The sequence below is a fragment of the Vulpes lagopus genome, chromosome 21 (assembly GCF_018345385.1).
Source record: "Vulpes lagopus strain Blue_001 chromosome 21, ASM1834538v1, whole genome shotgun sequence".
In the NCBI taxonomy this organism is placed as follows: Eukaryota; Metazoa; Chordata; class Mammalia; order Carnivora; family Canidae; genus Vulpes; species Vulpes lagopus.
In genome coordinates this window covers 23,807,778-23,830,641 of record NC_054844.1, presented here as the reverse complement: position 1 = coordinate 23,830,641, position 22,864 = coordinate 23,807,778, and the positions used below count along the sequence as shown (strand labels likewise).

Here is a 22,864-nt window from a genome sequence, read left to right as displayed (position 1 = left end):
AAACCATTGCTTCCAGGTCGTTTTCGTAGTCAAAGCTAGGAAAATAGTTAAGAAGTCTTTTTTTTTTTTTTTTAAGAAGTCTGTACTAATATTTCCAATTCAAATTTGGCTACATGATTTTTACTTATTTGGTTTATATTTGTCTTATTCCACTTTCACTGAAAACTTTGGTTCCTAAATGGAATAATATAATTATTTATTTATTTTATCTTATAGTTTCAGAAAAATAATATGTTAATGTTAACATTATGGTTATTGAATAGAATTTTGATATTTAGAAGATTTGTTTTGCATTTATTCTGTCCTTAGTCTATATTCTTACCCAAGATATACAGAAAAATTACTGTTTTAAAATTGTGAAATAACTCTTTTCTGAGTGTTTAAGTCAGAAAACCAAAAAAAAAAAAAAGTTATTATTTTATTTTAGGTTTCTAATTACAGAAATGCTGTAATAAATATCCTTATTCACCAATTATGATTTATTTGACTGGCATTTTGATAAGGACATTTGGATTATTTCAAATAATTCATTTTATAAACCAAAATGTTAAGCATCTTTCCACACATAATTTTGTTTATCTTACTAGATTGTAAGCTCCATAAGAGTTTTTTATTTTCATTTATTTTATTCCTGAAATATACATAACAGAAAGATCATCAACTTGAGAACATTCTGGACTTATTAAGTTATGCAGGTTTTGAAGAAATACATCAGAAAACACATCTTTTTAGAAAACATATACACATTGGTATATTAGTTATCTTCAAGATTAACAAAACAAAGATACCTTTCCACCAAATAGATTTTTATCTGTATTGTGTTTATAGTAAAATTCTCTAAACAGAAGCTATTCCCAAATAAATGCAGGACAAACTTAAAGGAAGGAAATAAGAGAAAGAGTAGTTCTATTTTTGAGCAGCTGCCACACTCAAATTAGTCAAACAACAAAAATTAATTGTGGATAACTAATCTAGGTGCTGGAAATAGTATCAAATGAAACACATAGCATCCTGTCTCAAGGAGCTTATTTTCTAGTGGAAAGACATAAATTGGAAGACACAGATAATAAAACAGAGAAATAAATAATATATTGAAAAACTGGTAACGGTTGGAGGGAAATCTTTGAGAAGAGGAGTGGGATAGGATTCAGAGCACAAGTGGTAAGTGTTGCCTTAGAAAGGAATGTAGGTTGGTGATTTGTGGATGGGAAAATGAAGTAGTCCCTTTTTGATTGCATATGTTTTCCCAAAGAAGAATGCAGTGTGAGTGGGTGATGAGAGGGTACTAGAAGGTGTAAAGTGAAGCTACTAGGTCAATACTGTGTTTGGTAACAAAACCTGTTCTTCCAGCTCACTTTGCAAAAGGAAATTTCACTGCCTATATTCTGACCAAGGGTGTTAAGACCATTTTTTTCCACTTTCATTAAACTTATTAGAATAAGAACTAGCGCTGGACTGGTAGGCAATCCATAGATTGAAATGTCTAGCCTGTAGCATATCACCTTTGACATGGGCACGCAATGATTTTACAGTTTCCTTTCTTAGGAATTTGGAATTAGTGGGCAGCCCCGGTGGCGCAGCGGTTTAGCGCCGCCTGCAGCCGGGGTGTGATCCTGGAGACCCAGGATAGAGTCCCACATCGGGCTCCCGGCATGGAGCCCGCTTCTCCCTCTGCCTGTGTCTCTGCCTCTCTCTCGTGTCTCTATGAATAAATAAATAAAATAATAATAATAAAAAAAAGGAATTTGGAATTAGGAAACTAATGAGAATGAGGCAATTAGCAGCCAGTGCAGAAGCTAAAAGAACACAGTGAGAGATAGTTGAAGCACTGACAAGCTGAAGTTAGAAGAAAGCAAACACTATGCTTAAGCTGAACAAATATTTCAGGAAGAATAGAGAGGATATGCAGAGAAAGGAAAAGAAGGAAGAGACGTGGAACAGGATCTGTATAGTTGCTTCATTTCATTAAAACATTCCAGGCCTAATTCCAATCACATGTTTCCTTAGAGGGAATACACTTTGACTTGAACTATGTCTAATTGGTATATTGGACAGCTATAGTGGACACAGCTGCCATCAAGGTGTATGTAGCCAACACCTATTTTCTCTCTTTTTTACAAAGAGCACACTGATTTTTCTCTAGGAAAACTTTCTTTCTCACTAAGGTCCATGAAATTTGGATGCGATTGGCCAATCTACTCATTCTATCTGTGGGCACATGGCCCATGTTTGGACAATAACCCCTTAGTCACAACAATTGGTTCATAGAAGGCCCTATGACATAATAAAAGCCAATGAAATTCAATTTGGGAGGCATTTATTGCAACTTTGAAGAGACCTCTGGCTGTGGTTGTTAAGAAGATAGGATAGTGGCTAATTTGCTACCATGTGAAGAGATCTAAAAACTGAATCAAAGAAGAAAAAAGCAGAGATGAGAGAGAAAAGCAAGACTAAATTAAGATGTTGTCATATGTACCCCTGGATCTATCTATGTTTGGAGCTTAAAAATGCAACTGCACCAGGCATGGAAAGGATAGGTCTAATATCATAATTCTAAGCAACATATGCTTTTGGTTAGCAAAATATGACTATGATAGAGCTCCAGATTCAGAGTACAAAGGAGAAAATTGGTATGTAACCAGTTGAGACCCTACCTTTGACCCTCTTCTTCCCATGGATTTTCTAGCATTTCAGATTTTTTATATCCTGTTATCATCCCTAAAATGCTTCTGGTTATTCTTTGCTTATTTTCCTCTTTGTTAGGAAGGAGATATAGAGGACTAAAGTTGTGCCTCGGTTCTAAAGCTTACCTATTCCTGTTAAGAAGTACTGATTTATTTATTTATTTATTTATTTATTTATTTATTTATTTTTTACTCTGCCTTCTTATCTGAAAATCAAGAAATCTGAGTTCCAGATCTAATTATGCCTCTGATCAGCCCTGTGACCTTGAGTAGCTCCTCACTTCCCTCCAGCTTATTGCAACGTTCTTATTTGCCAAAGAGAAGGCACCAGAACTGATCTCTAAGGCAGAAAGAGAAAAAAAAATCTGTGCTTCCATCTCTTCTACCCCTTACCTTAGCCGAGCCCATGAGTCACTCATTGACTCCATGCAGCCTTAGATTCTCATGAGAAAGAAATCCTATTTGCTTTATCTGCTTTGAGGTTTCTTGAAGCCCTGAATTCTGTGATATTTCCAAAGAAGAATTTGATGAAATTTAATATTTTATTATCTCTACATTTATCTCCTACAAATTAACTTCTTTTATAGATAACTACCAGCAATCAGGAAATAAATTTGATCTTAGAATTTTAAAGTTTTGTTTAAAAGCTTAATATCAGAATATAGGCTGTATAAATGAACTCTGACAGAGTCTACCATTAAGTATACTAAAATAAATTGTGCCATTATAGTGAATAGTTTGCCAAAAATTCTTTTAAGAGGCTTAAGATTTGGAACACGAGCTAGAGTGACTGCATCAACCTTTCACAGTCATCCAGGCTTAACATGTGCACTCATCTATGGCTCCTCTTAACAAAAAATTAGTGAATTTGGCTATATTTGTGCCTTCATGAACATTCTCATTGCCACTAGGCTTGTAAATAAAGCCCTTTATTATTTTGTGCCTAGAGCATTGCAATATGGTTATAATTTGTCTCTCAAGCTAACTCTTCGTTCAGTTGCTTCATCATGGACACATGCTCATATTGGCCTTTGTTAAGACAATAGATTATCATAGCATCTCCCTGCTTAAAACCCAAACTCCGTGTCTCAGCTCCACAAACCATGATTTGGTCCATATTACATTTTTCCACTTCTCTACATGAGCTTTCTATTTAGCTCAATAAATCACGTAGTCAACTAGTATTTTTAGAGGCTAACAAGATCTATGCTATGACTGAATATACAACTATGACTAAGGCATTGCCCCTATCATACCAGAGCTAATATTCTATTGGGGCAGCCAGACAAGTAAATGGGAGATAAAATACACTAGAGTGAACTCTACCATTGGGGAGAACATGAAGAATTAGGGAGCCCCTAGAGCTCCAACGAGGCTTGCTTGAGAAGATGGAACCTCACTTGAGTTATATAAGACAAGTAGAATACTCTTCTCATTGGTCTTACATATGAGAAACACTCTTCAAGGCCCAGCTCAAACCTCAGACTACAAAGTGTTTCTTTACCACCTGGTTAGTACCATGGGTCTCCTCTTACCACTCTGAGCTTCTATAGCATTCACTCACTTATTCATTCAAACAGTGAATATTTATTGTGTCCTACTATGTACTAGGAGCTGTCTAGGCCCTGAGATACAACACCAAACAATTAAGTCCTTGCTCTTGGGAACCTACATTGAAGTGAAGTGAAGCAGACAACACCAAACAGAGAAATAAAATATACCAGATGTGATAACTGTGAAGAAAAATAAAATAGGGTAAGAAACAATAGGGGCTCTTATTTTGGATAGGATGAAGTCCCTCCTGCTAACGTGACATTTGAGCACAGAGATGCATAAAATGTGGAGCACTGAGGGAAGAAATTTGTGGGCTAAGGGAACATCAAGCACAAAGGCCATGCAACCAGGAGTGGGTTTGGAGTTGTAGAAACACCACTGACTTGATATTGCTCATTTGACTTCTCATTAGATATCGCCTTAATTCATTATTGCCCTTTCACATGAGTCTGAACTGTTTCTCTCAAACATGTTTTCAGTTTATGGAGGCTAAGAACTATAACCTCCCCTTTTTTATAATGTTCTTGCTCTTCTCTGTATTCCCAAATCCCCTACATCAGTCCAGTGTCTTCATGAGGCATCAAGAAATGTTCACTGACTAAATGTGGGCTAGAACTTATTCACGTTCTTGATATATTATATTTGTTATGGGCATTTATACTTTCCTTACCTGGCTGATATTAAAAGAGAATACCCCATAACCACTGAAAGAAAGGGATGGATGGTGAGGAGGAGGGTGCAGAAACAGAAAATATCCTGAGTACCAGTTTCAGGAGCCTGTGAATATTCTTCAAGGGTTGAGAATATGCAGGGGACAATCCCAATCTTTTGGTATCGGTTCAGACCCGATTTGTGACCCAGTATGTGGTCTATTCTGGAGAAAGTTCCATGTGCACTTGAGAAGAATGTGTATTCAGTTGAGTTTGGATGTAAAGTTCTGTAGATATCTGTGAAATCCATCTGGTCCAGTGTGTCATTTAAAGCTATCGTTTCTTTGGAGATGTTGTACTTAGAAGACATATTGAATATAGAAAGAGCTAGATTGAAGTCACCAAGTATAAGTGTATTATTATCTAAGTATTTCTTCACCTTGGTTATTAATTGATTTATATATTTGGCAGCTCCCACATTTGGGGCATATATATTGAGGATTGTCTCATTGGATAGATCCTTTAAGTATGATATAGTGTCCCTCTTCATCTATCACTATAGTCTTCAGGGTAAATTTTAGTTTATCTGATATAAGGATGGCTACCCCTGCTTTCTTTTGAGGACCATTTGAATGGTAAATGGTTCTCCAACCTTTTATTTTCAGGCTGTAGGTGTCCTTCTGTCTAAAATGAGTCTCTTGTAGACAGCAAATAGATGGGTCCTGCTTTTTTATCCAGTCTGAAACCCTGCGCCTTTTGATGGGGTCATTAAGCCCGTTCATGTTAAGAGTTACTATGAACGGTATGAGTTTAGTGTCATCATGATATCTAAATCACAACAAGAAGTTTGGAAGGACCTCAAACACATGGAGGTTAAGGACCATCCTGCTAAAAGATGAAAGGGTCAACCAGGAAATTAAGGAAGAATTAAAAAGATTCATGGAAACTAATGAGAATGAAGATACAACCGTTCAAAATCTTTGGGATGCAGCAAAAGCAGTCCTAAGGGGGAAATACATCACAATACAAGCATCCATTCAAAAACTGGAAAGAACTCAAATACAAAAGCTAACCTTACACATAAAGGAGCTAGAGAAAAAACAGCAAATAGATCCTACACCCAGCAGAAGAAGAGAGTTAATAAAGATTTGAGCAGAACTCAACAAAATCGAGACCAGAAGAACTGTGGAACAGATCAACAGAACCAGGAGTTGGTTCCTTGAAAGAATTAATAAGATAGATAAACCATTAGCCAGCCTTATTAAAAAGAAGAGAGAGAAGACTCAAATTAATAAAATCATGAGTGAGAAAGGAGAGATCACTACCAACACCAAGGAAATACAAACGATTTTAAACACATATTATGAACAGCTCTACGCCAATAAATTAGGCAATCTAGAAGAAATGGACACATTCCTGGAAAGCCACAAACTACCAAAACTGGAACAGGAAGAAATAGAAAACCTGAACAGGCCAATAACCAGGGAGGAAATTGAAGCAGTCATCAAAAACCTCCCACGACACAAAAGTCCAGGGCCAGATGGCTTCCCAAGGGAATTCTATCAAACGTTTAAAGAAGAAACCATACCTATTCCATTAAAGCTGTTTGGAAATATAGAAAGAGATGGAATACTTCCAAATTCGTTTTATGAGGCCAGCATCACCTTAATTCCAAAACCAGACAAAGACCCCACCAAAAAGGAGAGTTACAGACCAATATCCCTGATGAACATGGATGCAAAAATTCTCAACAAGATATTAGCCAATAGGATCCAACAGTACATTAAGAAAATTATTCACCATGACCAAGTAGGATCCCCGGGACACAAGGCTGGTTCAACACTCATAAAACAATCAATGTGATTCATCATATCAGCAAGAGAAAAACCAAGAACCATATGATCCTCTCATTAGATGCAGAGAAAGCATTTGACAAAATACAGCATCCATTCCTGATCAAAACCCTTCAGAGTGTAGGGATAGAGGGAACATTCCTCAGCATCTTAAAAGCCATCTATGAAAAGCCCACAGCAAATATCATTCTCAATGGGGAAGCACTGGGAGCCTTTCCCCTAAGATCAGGAACAAGACAGGGATGTCCACTCTCACCACTGCTATTCAACATAGTACTGGAAGTCCTAGCCTCAGCAATCAGACAACAAAAAGACATTAAAGGCATTCAAATTGGCAAAGAAGAAGTCAAACTCTCCCTCTTCGCCGATGACATGATACTCTACATAGAAAACCCAAAAGCCTCCACCCCAAGATTGCTAGAACTCATACAGCAATTTGCAGCATGGCAGGATGCAAAATCAACGCCCAGAAATCAGTGGCATTTCTATACACTAACAATGAGACTGAAGAAAGAGAAATTAAGGAGTCAATCCCATTTACAATTGCACCCAAAAGCATAAGATACCTAGGAATAAACCTAACCAAAGAGGTAAAGGATCTATACCCTAAAAACTATAGAACACTTCTGAAAGAAATTGAGGAAGACACAAAGAGATGGAAAAATATTCCATGCTCATGGATTGGCAGAATTAATATTGTGAAAATGTCAATGTTACCCAGGGCAATTTACACGTTTAATGCAATCCCTATCAAAATACCATGGACTTTCTTCAGAGAGTTAGAACAAATTATTTTAAGATTTGTGTGGAATCAGAAAAGACCCCGAATAGCCAGGGGAATTTTAAAACAGAAAACCATAGCTGGGGGCATCACAATGCCAGATTTCAGGTTGTACTACAAAGCTGTGGTCATCAAGACAGTGTGGTACTGGCACAAAAACAGACACATAGATCAATGGAACAGAATAGAGAATCCAGAAGTGGACCCTGAACTTTATGGTCAACTAATATTCGATAAAGGAGGAAAGACTATCCACTGGAAGAAAGACAGTCTCTTCAATAAATGGTGCTGGGAAAATTGGACATCCACATGCAGAAGAATGAAACTGGACCACTCTCTTTCACCATACACAAAGATAAACTCAAAATGGATGAAAGATCTAAATGTGAGACAAGTTTCCATCAAAATTCTAGAGGAGAACACAGGCAACACCCTTTTTGAACTCAGCCACAGTAATTTCTTGCAAGATACATCCACGAAGGCAAAAGAAACCAAAGCAAAAATGAACTATTGGGACTTCATCAAGATAAGAAGCTTTTGCACAGCAAAGGATACAGTCAACAAAACTAAAAGACAACCTACAGAATGGGAGAAGATATTTGCAAATGACATATCAGATAAAGGGCTAGTTTCCAAGATCTATAAAGAACTTATTAAACTCAACACCAAGGAAACAAACAATCCAATCATGAAATGGGCAAAAGACATGAAGAGAAATCTCACAGAGGAAGACATGGACATGGCCAACAAGCACATGAGAAAATGCTCTGCATCACTTGCCATCAGGGAAATACAAATCAAAACCACAATGAGATACCACCTCACACCAGTGAGAATAGGGAAAATTAACAAGGCAGGAAGCCACAAATGTTGGAGAGGATGTGGAGAAAAGGGAACCCTCTTACGCTGTTGGTGGGAATGTGAACTGGTGCAGCCACTCTGGAAAACTGTGTGGAGGTTCCTCAAAGAGTTAAAAATAGACCTGCCCTACGACCCAGCAATTGCACTGCTGGGGATTTACCCCAAAGATACAGATGCAAGGAAACGCCGGGACACCTGCACCGCGATGTTCCTAGCAGCAATGTCCACAATAGCCAAACTGTGGAAGGAGCCTCGGTGTCCATTGAAAGATGAATGGATAAAGAAGATGTGGTTTATGTATACAATGGAATATTACTCAGTCATTAGAAACGACAAATACCCATGATTTGCTTCAACGTGGATGGAACTGGAGGGTATTATGCCGAGTGAAGTAAGTCAATTGGAGAAGGACAAACATTATATGTTCTCATTCTTTTGGGGAATATAAATAATAGTGAAAAGGAATATAAGGGAAGGGAGAAGAAATGTGTGGGAAATATCAGAAAGGGAGACAGAACATAAAGACTCCTAACTCTGGGAAATGAACTAGGGGTGGTGGAAGGGGAGGAGGGCGGGGGGTGGAGGTGAATGGGTGACGGGCACTGGGGGGGGGCACTTGACGGGATGAGCACTGGGTGTTATTCTGTATGTTGGTAATTTGAACACCAATAAAAAATAAGTTTATTATAAAAAAATATTCTTCAAGGGCAAGAACTAGAACATATGTGGCAAGAAACACTTGTGTTTCTGCAGATTTTAATGGAGTAGGGGTGGACTGGGAACTGGAATCAAACAGACAACTCCAAAAAACTGTTTTAGTGAATTGTAGTGGGTGAGTTGATTAAGTATTGATCAGTGACCCAGATCAGGTCTGAAACAGCCTCAGAACCACCTTCTGAATAAGCGATAAAGCAAAGAACTGTCCGCTGATTTAACTGGTAATCTCATTGGGGAAGCTGTGAAGTCCTTGGGAACAGAAAGTTAAGAAAGTTTGAAAATGCACTTAAATATTTGTCTTTTTAAAAATCACTGTTCCAAACATAACTAAGGCAAACAAGATTAATTAAGGAACAGATGGTCTTGAAAACTCTGGATTCATTCTTGAGAGTCAGGAAGTACCTGCTCTAAATTTCATTAGGTATTTTAGGATACATATATTTAGCATGTAAATTCTTCAGGTGCTGGGTTTGAATAAATCTCATGTTTTGGAATAACAGTGCAGTCTCTGGACCCCTGAGGATCCCGTGACACCAAAACTAGTTTCATAATGATGGTAAGATATTATTTTCTATTTACTATATCCTGGTTGTAGGGAAATGTGCTGGTGTCTTTGCAGGAATCAAGTAGATAGGATCAGACATTGTGTTCTTTATTGCCATGGATTCACTGTTAAAAGAAAGATGTCTTACTTAAAAATGTCCTTGACAAAGCAGTGAAAATTTATGAAATTTCAGCCTACATGTCTTTTAAATATTCTGTACACATTAAGTACTTCTTTTGCATACCAAAGTACAAAGTTGCCTATAGGAAAAACCATTGTTTGAGTTGCAGGCTTAATAACACTTTTACTTAAAAGAATGTCTACAAACTATCATTCTATAAAAAATGAATGAAATGAATGAAAGAAAAATAATTGTTATCAAGTGCCAATAATAACATTTAAACTTTCAAATGAAAATTCAAATTTTGGAAAAATGTGTATCTGCCACCGTGAGCTTGGAGCTTCCCCAAATTCAAAAGACACTTTTGGGATGAGATTTGTAGTTATTATATGGATATTAACAAAGGTAGTATTTTGATATTGCTTAATGAAATGTGTCAACATTTGGAAGATCTGCATAATTCAGTGAACCAGTAATTTTCAAATGATCAATGCATGCTGTTACAAAGCATGCATTAGTAAAAGACCCATTCAAAGTATAACATACACTAGTGAATTTTAATGTAACACAGTACAAAAAGTGAATTAATATGGTTTCTGATTCCACATTGCAATAACCATTAATAACTTGTCAAGTTTTGGTACCATATCAAAAAGTAAGATCCACAATTATCTGAAAGGCCTTTGAAATATTCTTTCTTTTACTAATTACACATCTGTGTGAGGCTGGATCTTCTTTATATACTTCAACCAAAGCAACACATGCCAAAAATAGAATGCAGAAGCAGATATGTAGATCCAACTATCTTTAGTTAATCCAAATATCAAAAATATTTGCAAAAATATGTATGACCCTTCTTGCTAGATTTTCCTGTCTTGGAAAATATAATTATTTTTCATTAAAAATAAGTTATTTATATTAACATGTAATGAGGTTTTCCTGTTATTTTTAAATTAATAAGTAATTAAACCTTCTTAGTCTTAATTTCTAATATGATAAGTATCAACAGACAAATTGATATAGACATATGTCTCTAGGCTATAAACTCTTTAGAGTCCTTAATAATTTACATGGTGTAAAATATCTTGGGGCCAAAATGTGGGAGAACTCCTACTATCAATGATTAATAATTATTATATAATAAAGTAATCTAATGAGTATCAGCAACACAGAAAACATTCTCACTTTCTTTTGTTGGCATGAATGCATACATAGATAAGAGGACTCTATACACGCATGGATAAATAGATAAATGCTTTCTCCTTGCCTCAGACCTTGGGGGCAAAGAGTTGAGTTAATCACAAACCTCAGTCTATGATTAATGATTCCTGTAAAACTCTGCTCCTGTTTTATTTAAACTCTTCTAATGTGTTTGCTATGTATCCATTTTTGGTTTTGTATATGTATTTGTAAAACATATATTATGGTTTTATGTTGCTTATATTTTTATAGATTTACATAAGTTGTACTGTGAAATATATAGATATTTATATCTATATAATTTTCTTTCAATCTTCATCTTAGTATTATATTTTAAAGATCTAGCCTTGCTATCATATACTAATGAGAAAAGCCAGACAAAACATCTGACTTTTGTATACTTTTCTCATCAGATGCAGCTAGAGATTTTATGGCGGCATTTGAATATTTTACCCTTTACATGACAAACATGAAAAATCACCTCTGAGCTATAAAATTCATACAACCAAATACAGAATGATTTTACCATTTGTTCTCAAAACCCATGCCACTGAACAGCTTTTGTTGATAGTCTATGTGGGCCATATGCTCGTTCACACCATCAAGTTTCCTTATAAACATGAGACGGACTGCAGAACTTCAACATTTTGTCTTCCCAGCTGTATGATCTTAGGCAATTACTTAACCCCTCTTTCCATCTCATCTGTAAAATGGGGTTAATAATAGTACCTTGCTTTATGGTGTTGATGGATAGGTTAAATGAATTAATATTTGAGAAGTGTTGAGAATGGTACCTGGAACATAGGAAGCATTATATGTGTATTTGTGAAAATGAAATGAAATGAAATGAAATGAAATGAATGAGGGCATCTAACTTGTTTCCAAAAATAGTAATTTGCTTTTCTCATTAGAGCATTTCTACCCTTTATCTTTCTGGGGAAAATGTGTTGGGAACAAAACATATCTAAAGGATTATAGATAAAGAAGCTCTTACTCTGTTATTTTATAGGCCTTCAGTTTTCATACCTTGTAAACAAATTTTGAAAACTCCAAGAATGACATCATATCCTTTAAAACTTTATATAAAAGTTCTAAGGAATGATTAGATTCTCAGAATAAGAATCAGGAGCAAAGATTCATTGATCAAAAAGATTCATGTGTGTTTAGAATAAGAAAATGAAAGGACTGTACTTATCACATCAAATATAGTAAGTTGCCAAGCTTTTTAGGGATCACAAAGTTATTCTCTTTCCCCCCTCAAGACTTCTATGACTTCACCATTCTCTCCTGGCCATAGAAAACAGAATTCCCAGCGCCAGGAGCTCTCAAGTCAGAGTAACTACAACAGCCTTCAGGTGCTTTCTATGACCAAGTAATTCCTGGCATGAGGCATTACATTTCTCATTGCTTTTATCCTTATCACTGATGACGATATCATTTTGGAAGCACGAACTAAATATCATAAAAAGATGAGCATTTTTTTTTATTTTTTTTTTTTTAAGATGAGCATTTTTTTTTATTTTTTTTTTTTTAAGATGAGCATTTTTAATGGGATCTGAAGAAATCTTTCAAATGAAAGGCCAGCAATGGGATGAATTTCTTAATTTGAAAAGCAGGCTTAATTTAATTGTTTCAAACTGTTTTCCATTATAGGCCATTGCTAGCTTTTTGTTTCCAAGAGTGCTTGCAATCACTTACTTCTCAGATCGGGTGCCTTGGAATAAAGCCAGATTAACTCTGAGCTGTGAATTTTACAAATGCTCTTGTTTAACCTATAATCGATTTAAATAGAGCCATTCTACAAAATGCAAACATGGTAATTGGTGCAATTTTATTTTTTTGCATGAAACAGCATACAAGAATATGCTGGCTTTGACTTTCTGGATCTTTGCACAGCCAGAAGTCTGGCAGAATAATCACTGAAGTTCAAATTAGAGCCCCAGATGGAAACACAAACAGGGGCCACCACTGTGCCTTTTTCATGCTTGGAAGCTCAGTGCTGGACAGAAATGTGTTTCTAGTTAAAATGTAATCATTTCCAATTCCTTCTGATCACTGGATCATATTGGAAAGAAACAGCCTGAGGACTACAATTGCTTTTAATTACCACTGAATGTTGATTTAAAATTTTCATTTCCTTTCCATACATTTGTATCTTTATAGGACAAACAAGCATAAAATAAAGATATGGCCTCTTTATATTTTAAGTGTATATTGAGAAAGATCTTTATTTAACATTACTCTCTTTGAATTGGAATTTCTTTGTCAGGATTGGATTTTCCCAACTTTCCTTACCATGGATTGCCAAAAGAGCCAAGTCAGTTTAATATTCTTGAATGGTCAGGTTTAAAATTAAGTGATTTTTTGTTTTTGTTTTTTTTTTTTAATTCAGTAAAACTCAAGAGAGTTCATATGCTTCTCTGATTAAAGAATTTAAAACTGTAAGATACTTTGGACAAGGTTTTTTTCCAACCCCACTGTGCTTCTACTTTTCCACACCATCTTAAAAATGAATGTATATCAAAGATTATTGAGAGAGACAAGGTAAAAAAAAAAAAAAAAAACAAAAATCAAATGAATCAAAAAGCCAAAAATATCCTCCCTCACAATAAATCTTTATGGAATATTCAATATTTGAAATTTTACATTAGTTTTGATTGTAATTTATTACTAAAATGCTATGAATAACAACTATTCTTATTTTTATCTAGGACCTAAGACATATATTCTAAAACCCACCTAAAAATTTTGGGTGAATAGTGGCATCCAAATTCTGCTCAAAATAGGAATGAATGGCAAATAGGAAGATGTTGCATGGCCTCATGTGATTTTTTTCTGCCGTGTTTCAATTCTGAAGAACCGACATGGTAAAGTAAATATACTTTTTGAAGCCTTTCTGGTTATTTCAAGGTTTCTATCACAGATTGAGGAAAAATGTCTTAGGAAGTTGATTCTACTATAGAAATAAATGATCTCTAAAATGAATCTCATATTTGGGGTTCCTGTGGAGACATTCGAAATAAAGAGAGGGAATTTATATGTGTATCTGGTAAGATTTCATAAAGCAATATGTTTAAGCAATCCACAAAATGTTATTAATAGCAAAAGTTGTGGAATTGGAGATACCTAGGTGGTTCAAATTATCTTACTAATTCTGTGACCTTGGGCAAATAACTCAACCTCTCTATGTTTAAATTTTCTTGCCTGATAAGTGGCCAATTATAGCCCCTCCCACAAGAGTTCTGAAGAAAATTAAATCAGATAAAATGAAGTGTTTGGCACCAATAACAGAAACATAGTTCTGAATAGCAATTACAGTTGTATGCTTACGTATATGGCAATACACAATAAAAGAATAGACTACTGGCCCTGCCTGTAGAAGTACTATTTTCTCACTGAGTTTTGATACACATACATGAGAAATTGTCTCTATTGCAAATCAGAATGTGACTCAGTGAATCTAGTAAAAGCTTTAGGATTCTAGAGAGGAAGAAATTACTCTGGAATGCAGTTGTCTGATAAGGCTTAATGGGAGAGAGAGGATTTGAGCTGGATTGTAAATGAAATGTAAGATTCAGATATTAAGAAAAGAGATGTGGTTTATTTTAAATATGAGCAATGGAGGAAAAGTGGTCATTTGCATGGGACTTTGTGGAATATCTCTAGACCAGTGAATATATGCATTTGGCTAGAATGTAAGGTAATTTTCTGTGTGAGAGAGAGAGTTCTGAGAAGATATAAAAAGAAGAGTATGGATTTTTTAAAAAGATTTTATTTATTTATTCATGAAAGACACGCACAGAGAGAGAGAGGCAGAGACACAGGCAGAGGGAGAAGCAGGCTCCATACAGGGAGCCTCATGTGGGACTCAATCCTGGGACCCCAGGATCATAACCTGGGCCAAAGGCAGGCACTAAACCACTGAGTCACCCAGGGATCCCTATATTATGGATGTTTTTAGGGCCCTAGGGTTTTGTGAGTAGAGGAATGAGATGATAACACTTGAGGAAGATTTACTTGGTTGCTTCTTGTTAGATGAGTTGAAGAAAGGCTGGGGGGTCGGGGGAGGAAGGTCGATGAAGCAAGAGGTAATTTATGTGAGGAATAGGATGGAGGTCATGAGATTGGAAAGAGAATATAATGATAACACAAAATTAGATAATGTAGTTTACAACTATTACCTAGTTTAATTCTCTTAATGACCCTAAAAAATATAGCTAGACAGTGGAAATGATACAAGTTGAAGTCTAATTTTCTGATTCTACAACTCAAGCACTTAACCACTGTCCCATAGTGCCTGCTACCTATGAGAAAATTGGTGCCTAGAAGTTTGTGCATTATTTCCTTTGCAAAATACAGTTTCTTTTTATATCAAATTCTAGCTTGGTCAATACTGTAGAAATAAAGATTAACCGAATGTAAAAAGCAAAGTTGGGAAAGCTTCAGAGTGGACAAAAAAAAAAAAAAGTCTTCAGAAAGGCTTCAGGTGGGTCCTGATTGGAGTCTATTGGTATGGAGAAGCTATAGGCAGGCCAACTAGAAGTGAGGCATCTTTCATGATTGGTTAGGGGTCTGTACTTGACTTTCTCTACTTGGTCCTAAACTGGAAGTGGGGACAAAAAGCAGAGATGCTATCAATTATGAATCAAGTACTGGCCATTTTGGTCTGATTGTTACAGGAGTTATTGCTTAGCTTCCTGGATTGTTATGAGAGATAGCAATCTGGCTTCCTGTAAGTCTGACTTAAAGTTAGTTGGCTTCCTGGGCTATTTACTGTACATAAAGGGGTTCATTTCCTGGGCAGGTTGCTATAGGTTGTAAGCCAAAGTTCTATATTTGTATATGGTCTATCCATTTTCCATTTGTATATTCAATCTCTCAAATACATTTTTATGGCTTAATTGCCTTTGAACTCCCTAAATACTTTCTGATTCTGGTGAAAGAAACATTATTCAAGATACAAATGCTAGAAATCTAATTGAAATTTTATTTAGGAGTACAAAATTAAAATTGATATTTAAGACTTATAGACATATGATATTTTATCACAGATTGAACAATATGCCTAATCTACATGTGCCTGGTTATATATTTCAACTCAGTTTCATGCCCACCCTATTTCTAAATTCTACCTTCCATTCCAAAGGAGGATCCTGGCAACTACATTTACCAGGATCCCTAGCCAGCAGATTTTAGGTTAGATTCTCAAATGAGAGGTTTATCCTTGAAATATAAAAAGAGGGGGAAATCCATTATTCTTCAGTCATGGGCAGACAGCCATGGGCAGGCAGGTGAGGATTAGGAGATGGTTAACATGAAGTTTTGCCCATGGCTTCCAAAGATACTCCTTTCTGAAAAACACTCACTTTGGTGAAGTAGCTAAGGTCAACAAAGGCAGCTTTCTTGGTATTCTTGTACTTCTAGATTTCCTGAAAGTTTTCAGGGGCTTCCCTAACATTTGCTCTCCTAGCACTTCAGATTGTTTAGTAAATCTTTAATTCCCAGTGTTAAACCCCATTTTGTTCAAAATGCCTACAGTGATTTTTGTTCTTCTCACTGACCCTGAGGAATGATCAGGCAAGCATTCTACCAAAAATAGGGATTTACAAATTCTCTAAGAATGTTCTGGATGAAACAGGAAACAATTGTTAAACAGTGAAGACAAGATAAAGAGAGGCACAGCATGAAGATAGAAGCAGAGAGAGAGTCTAAGATGCTACACTGCTGACTTTGAAGATGTAGGAGGGGGACAAGAACCGAAGAAACCTAGAGAAGGCAAGATATACAAAGAGAGGTCCATGTAGTCCCTCATGTGAGTAAGAAATTAATTCAGCTATTCTGGAATAAGAACTGTTCTTAGAAGAAATGAAGTCAGCTGTTCTGGAATAAGAGCTATTCTTCTTGGCCACTGTGCAGCAGAAATCATTGACTTTAGAAGTAATACTGTCCATTTGAGAACTGGAACACAGCTATTTTGAATTGGACAGCAATGGTCTGAGGGATGAGATTTGATACAACTATATTGGAAAGCCTAGGACTGAAGCACTTTCGTACTGGATGGTAGACAGAGGCACAAGGTCATGTTGGTCAGTGAAACCAATAGCATGGCTTATTCAAAGGAATCATCTGACATTGGAATATTATCTTTATGCCGAATGTATACATAACATAGTGCTGAACTTGAATCACATTTGTCCAACTTGCAGTGATTTCTTAAGCCTGGCCTAAGGAATAATGGATTTTCAGGGGCTTTTGACCAAGATGCCAACAAAACTAAATTATGCAGTGACAAGACCTAGTTAACTGTAAAACTCTCATTATGAGATCTGCCAGCCAGGTGAGTGGATTGCTCTATAGAGACTAAGTCTTCTGGGTTAATGGTGATCACTGCAAGAACTGAACATGCAAAGTGGTGCTGTAGAGTGTCAAAGGATGTCCTATCCCCCTCTCAGTTGCTCCCTAGACTACCTCCCCATGCACTTTGCTAACCAGTGCTGTAAAGTCTGCTGACCAAAACATATCTATGCAGGAAATGTCCTTGCAGAAGGCCAGTGGATTTTAACTAAGAGATGCTGGGAATGCTGAGGTGGAGTTTCAGTAAAAATTGTAAAAGCATACCTACCTTTGAACTGCTCAGAAAATGATCACATGCAGTAGAGGTTATAACTTTTGTGCACACAGACCTAAATGTGGTGAAAACTTACAGTGCAAAAACTAGAATACAGAAGCTACTTGGGAGTGCGAGAATGGTACATCTGTGGCCAGAGAGACTCTGCCTACCATGAAAATATTGATGAGTGTGCAGCTAAAATGCATTACTGTCCTGCCAATACTGTGTGTGTCAACTTGCCTGGGTTATATCGCTATGACTGTGTCCCAGGATACATTCGTGTAGATGACTTCTCTTGTACAAAGTATGATGAATGTGGCCACAGGCAACACATCTGTGATGAGAATGCCATCTGTGCCAACATTGTCCAGGGACACAGCTGCACCTACAAACTGGGCTACTTGGGGAATGGGACCATCTGCAGAATGTTCTGCCAAAAGGACAGCAGATATGAAACATCGTGGCTCCTCAAATGTGTTTGTCCTCTGGATTTCAAAGGAACCCACTGTGAGAAAGACATTGATGAATGTACAGGGGGGATCATTGAGTGCCACAACCACACCTGCTGCGTTAACCTGCCATAGCAGTACCACTGTGTGTGCAGAAGCAGTTTTTATGAGGATGGAGTCCTGTACTGATGTTGATGAATGCGCCTTCAGAACTCATACCTGTTGGAGCGATTCTGCCTTCATCAACCTGGCATGGGGATTTGACTGCATCTGCCTTTCTAAAGCCCTCCTGCTCTGGTGACTGCCCCAATGGAGAGCTGCAGTGCAATAGGCAGGTTGATCTTGAAAGAAACTGGTGTTCTCTGTCCCTGCAAGGACCAAAAGATATCCTGCCAATAGACAGCTTGTGATTGCTGGAATCCAAACGTTGACCTTTTTCCGTTGCCCAAAGTGTGACACCAGGGTCACAAGTTAATATTTAGATCAAAATGGACACAAGCTCTATCAAAGTGGAGAGAATTGAAGTCACAGCTGCTAGCAGTGCTGGTGTCTCGAAGAAGAAATAGATTACTGGCCACTTACTCCAATTTGAGCTGGGAGTACACAGCCCTCTTGGAAAGGCATTGTTTCCCTGCCGGGTCAGTGACCTCTGCCTCGTTGATAACATTGCCTATGACATCAGAAAAACTTGCCTGGACAGCTGTGGCATTTCAAGGCTTAGCAGTTAGTCTGAACATGGCTGGATCTCCTTGCACAATCTGCAGATGCAAGAATGGAAACGTCTGCTATTCTGTGGATTTGGAATATTTTCAGATTAATTGAAGTATTTAAAATGGACTCATCATCATGGGAGAAAATGGAGAAAGTGACCATACAGTATTATGAAGAACAGGAGTTGGTGTTTTTTACCACAGACAGTTATCAAAGTCTGCTTCTGAGGAGGGTGTTTGAGGAATGCATTTTGGACCTACCACTTGGTTCATCCATGCTAATATAGTCTAGATGACCTACAGGACACTGCATTTAAGTCTTTGGTTGGTAGAAGTTTCCCATATTGTAAATCATGTTTCCCTTATCAGATCATTTGCAAATATATTTAAATGATCTCATGGTAAATGTTGATTAGTTTTGGTTTATTTTGTGTACTAACATAATAGGGACTCAGCTCCTTTTATTTATTTTTTCTGGATTTTGGATCAAATTCTAAAAATAAACTGCCTATTGTGAATTTGCCACACCAAACAAACAGACAAAAAAAAAAAAAAAAAAAAAGCAGCCAAAAAAATTGAAAGAAAAAGAATAAATGTTTTAGGTCTCATATATTACACTTAACTTCTTTTGTTGTTGTTGTTGCTGTTGTTTAAAGATTTACTTATTTATCTAAGAGAGAGAGAGTGAGTGGTAGGGAGAAGGAGAGGGAGAGGGAGAAAGAGAATCCAAGAAGCTCAAGCAGACTCCTCACCAAGTGGGCAGCCAGATGCCGGACTTGATCCCGCCACCCTGAGATCATGACCTGAAATGAAGTCAAGAGTCAGACTCTTGATCACCGAAGCCAGCCAGGAACCCCTAGACTCAACTTCTTAATGGGTGCCATTTCTTATTTTTTTAATCTTCTCAGTGTTTGGCACAAAGCTTTGCACAAATCAGTCATTCAATAATATGTGTTAAATCAAGTTGAATTAACTATACAGATGAAAAAGGAACAGGAATTTTGAAGCAGACCAAGTCAAAAAAGCAGTTGACCAAAATTGAAAGGATAAAAAAGAAAATAACAAAATCATAAGTGACAGTGAAAATATATATCCTGCTTAAGGCACCTCTATGAGAGTAAATATAAGATCAAAGCATTAATTAGGATCAGTCTTAGAATTATCCTATGGTTTATTTCTGGTTCTATTTTACTTTTAAATGCTTTTCCTCACATTCCTTCATTTCTATTGCTATTAATTCTTTCCATGCTAATCTCAAATCTCTTCACTTCCTGCCATCTCTGTTGTTATAACACTTAATGCAACACTTAATGTCACTAGGACTTCTGCAGTAATCTCTCAACTGAACTTTCTGCTCCCATTCCATTACCCCCCAGTTCATTCTCTGAGTCTGTACTGTCCAGTACAGTAGCCACCAGCCACAGGTGGCTACTAACCACTGGAAATGCTGCAGGTTTGAATTGAGATGTGATGTAAGTTTAAAATACACACAAGGGAAAAAAAATGCACACTGTATTTCAAAGATTTAGTACAGAAAAAAATGTAAGATGTCAATAAACTTTTACATTGACATGATAATGATTTGATGGTTTGGGTATGTTGAGCTAAATAAGATCTATCACTAAAAATAATTTGATAGATTTCTCTTTACTTTTAAAAATATGACTAATAGGGACACATGCGTGACTTAGCGGTTAAGCATCTTTCTTTGGCTCAGGGCGTGATCCTGGGGTCCCAGGATTGAGTCCCATATCAAGCTCCCTGCATGTAGCCTACTTCTCCCTCTGCCAGTGTCTCTGCCTCTCTCTCTCTGTGTCTCTCATGAATAAATATTTTTTAAAATGTGACTAACAGAAAATTTAAATGTCCTGTGTGGCTTGCAATATATTTCTATTGGACAGCCCTCCTGTAGAATGTAATCAGTCTTTTTTAAGACAAAAATGTATTCATGTTATCACCTTGCTTTAAACCTTGCACATAGGATAGAGACCAAGATTTGTACTGTTGCCTTCAAGCACCTGTCTAATATGGCCCCTGCCTACCTCTACGGCCCCAAATTCTCCTCCTCAATCTTGATAGATTCATCATTCTTGCAATTCCTCAAAGGTACTCTTCTTGTCTTAGCTGCAGTTCCTCTCACATGTTATTTCCTACCTGAAATCCTTTTCTCACTCCAGTTTCTACTCATCCTTTAGATCTCAGCTGAAATGTTACTTGGTTACTACATAAGAGAGGCATTACTTGACAGTTTGTAATCTTAGCATGAGCCGTCATAACAAAATGAGACAGGTGGCTGGGTGGCTTAAACAACAGAAATTTGTTTTCCCACAGTTCTGTAGGCTGGAAGTCTGAGATCAGAATGCCAGCATGGTTTTAGGTTCTAGTGAAGGCTCCCTTCCAGGATCAGAGATGGCCACCTTGTTGTATCCTCACATGGATCAAAGAGAAAGAGAAAGTTGTTTCTTCTTATAAGGGCACTATTCCCATCATGAAGGCCTCATCTAAACTTAATTATAAAAATAAATAAATAAATAAATAAATAAACAAATAAATAAATAAACTTAATTATATTGCGAAGATCCTATCTCCAAATACTATCACATTAGGGGTTAAGGATTCAATATAAGAATTTTATGGGGGCAGATACAATTCAGTCCATAGCATTCCCCATCCTCTCTTAGGTCCCCTATTATTTTATCTGATATCAATACGTTTTATCCTGTGTGATACTTATCACAATTTATAATTATGTATTTATTAATTTGAGAGGAGTAACATTGCAGAGTTCTTATTTAGTAAATTGTTATGCCCGCATTTTTCTTGGGCTTATGTACTTTCAGAGATAGAAGGAACCTTAGATGTTATCTATATGAATCTCTTTGTTTTAGATATGAGGAAACTGATACAGTTTTACCTTTGTTTAAAAAGAAGAGAGTTCTCTTTCCTGTGATTCATATCTTACAATGTTAGTAATCTTTAGACTGAGAAGCTGTGTGATAGTACAATTTATCATACTATGGTAAAGTATGATAGATGAGATGAGATCCTTTACATTGTATTAGGAATGCACAGGCTTGGGCAGCCCCAATGGCACCGTGGTTTAGTGCCGCCTGCAGCCCAGGGTGTGATCCTGGGGACCTGGGATCAAGTCCCATGTCAGGCTCCCTGCATGGAGCCTGCTTCTCCCTCTGCCTGTGTCTCTGCCTCTCTCCCTCTCTCTGTGTCTCTCATGAATAAATAAATAAAATCTTAAGAAAAAAAAAAGGAATGCATAGGCTCATATCTTGGGGTTATTTAACATGGACTCACTCTGTAATGCTGTGTGAGGAAGAGTGGGAGAGGATAAGCCTTTAAATTTCAAAGAAGACTGAACTATCTTTGCTAGTTCCAGGTAATGCAATATTTTTTCCCCAATAATTCAAATTATATGAAAAACATGAAGTCAATTGTAGTTGTCTGTTCTCTCAGTTTTGTCTGTCTGATGAAGACTCCACTTAGCCTTGATTTTTGAAAGATACTTTATCTGGGTATAGAATTCTAGATTGATAGTACTTGAAAGATATTTCCAATTTTTTTTTTGTTTTTGTTTTTGTTTTTGTTTTTTTGTTTTTGTCTTTCTTGTCTTTGCCCCTGAGTATGCAATGTGTCTACTTTTCTCTGGCTACTTTTAAGATTGTTTCTTTATTGCTGGTTGTTGGATATTTGATTACAATGTGACTTTCACTGGTTTTCTTTATATTTATTTTGCTTTGGGTTGTTGAGCTTCTTGGATCTTTGGGTTAATCATTTTTAGCAAATTGAAAAATGTTTAGGCATTCTTTCTTCAAACAGTTTTTTCTGTCCCTGTATCTTCTCATCTTCTCTCCCCTGAGACTTTAATTACATACATATTAGACTACTTTACTGTCCCAGGAATAATTTTTTCAGTCTTTTTTTTTTTTTTTTTTTTTTGGTCTCAATGCTTAACTTCACATAACTTCTTTGGCTATATCTTGAAGACAATTGATATTTTTTATCATATATATTTTTTAATCTAGCCATTCTGTACAGGCTCTTCTTATATCTTTTGCTTTTCTCTTCATAATGATTATGTTTTATTCTACCATTTTAAACACGTGGGCCTAATTACA

At 36.6% G+C, this 22,864-nt stretch overlaps 1 protein-coding gene and 1 pseudogene across 8 annotated transcripts in view; both read left to right on the top strand.

Moving 5' to 3' along the window:
• Positions 1–22,864, top strand: part of LMNTD1 (lamin tail domain containing 1) — a 443,243-nt gene that overhangs the window by 223,594 nt on the left and 196,785 nt on the right. The window lies entirely within an intron of this gene.
• On the top strand, positions 15,042–19,046 carry LOC121480153 (annotated as a pseudogene).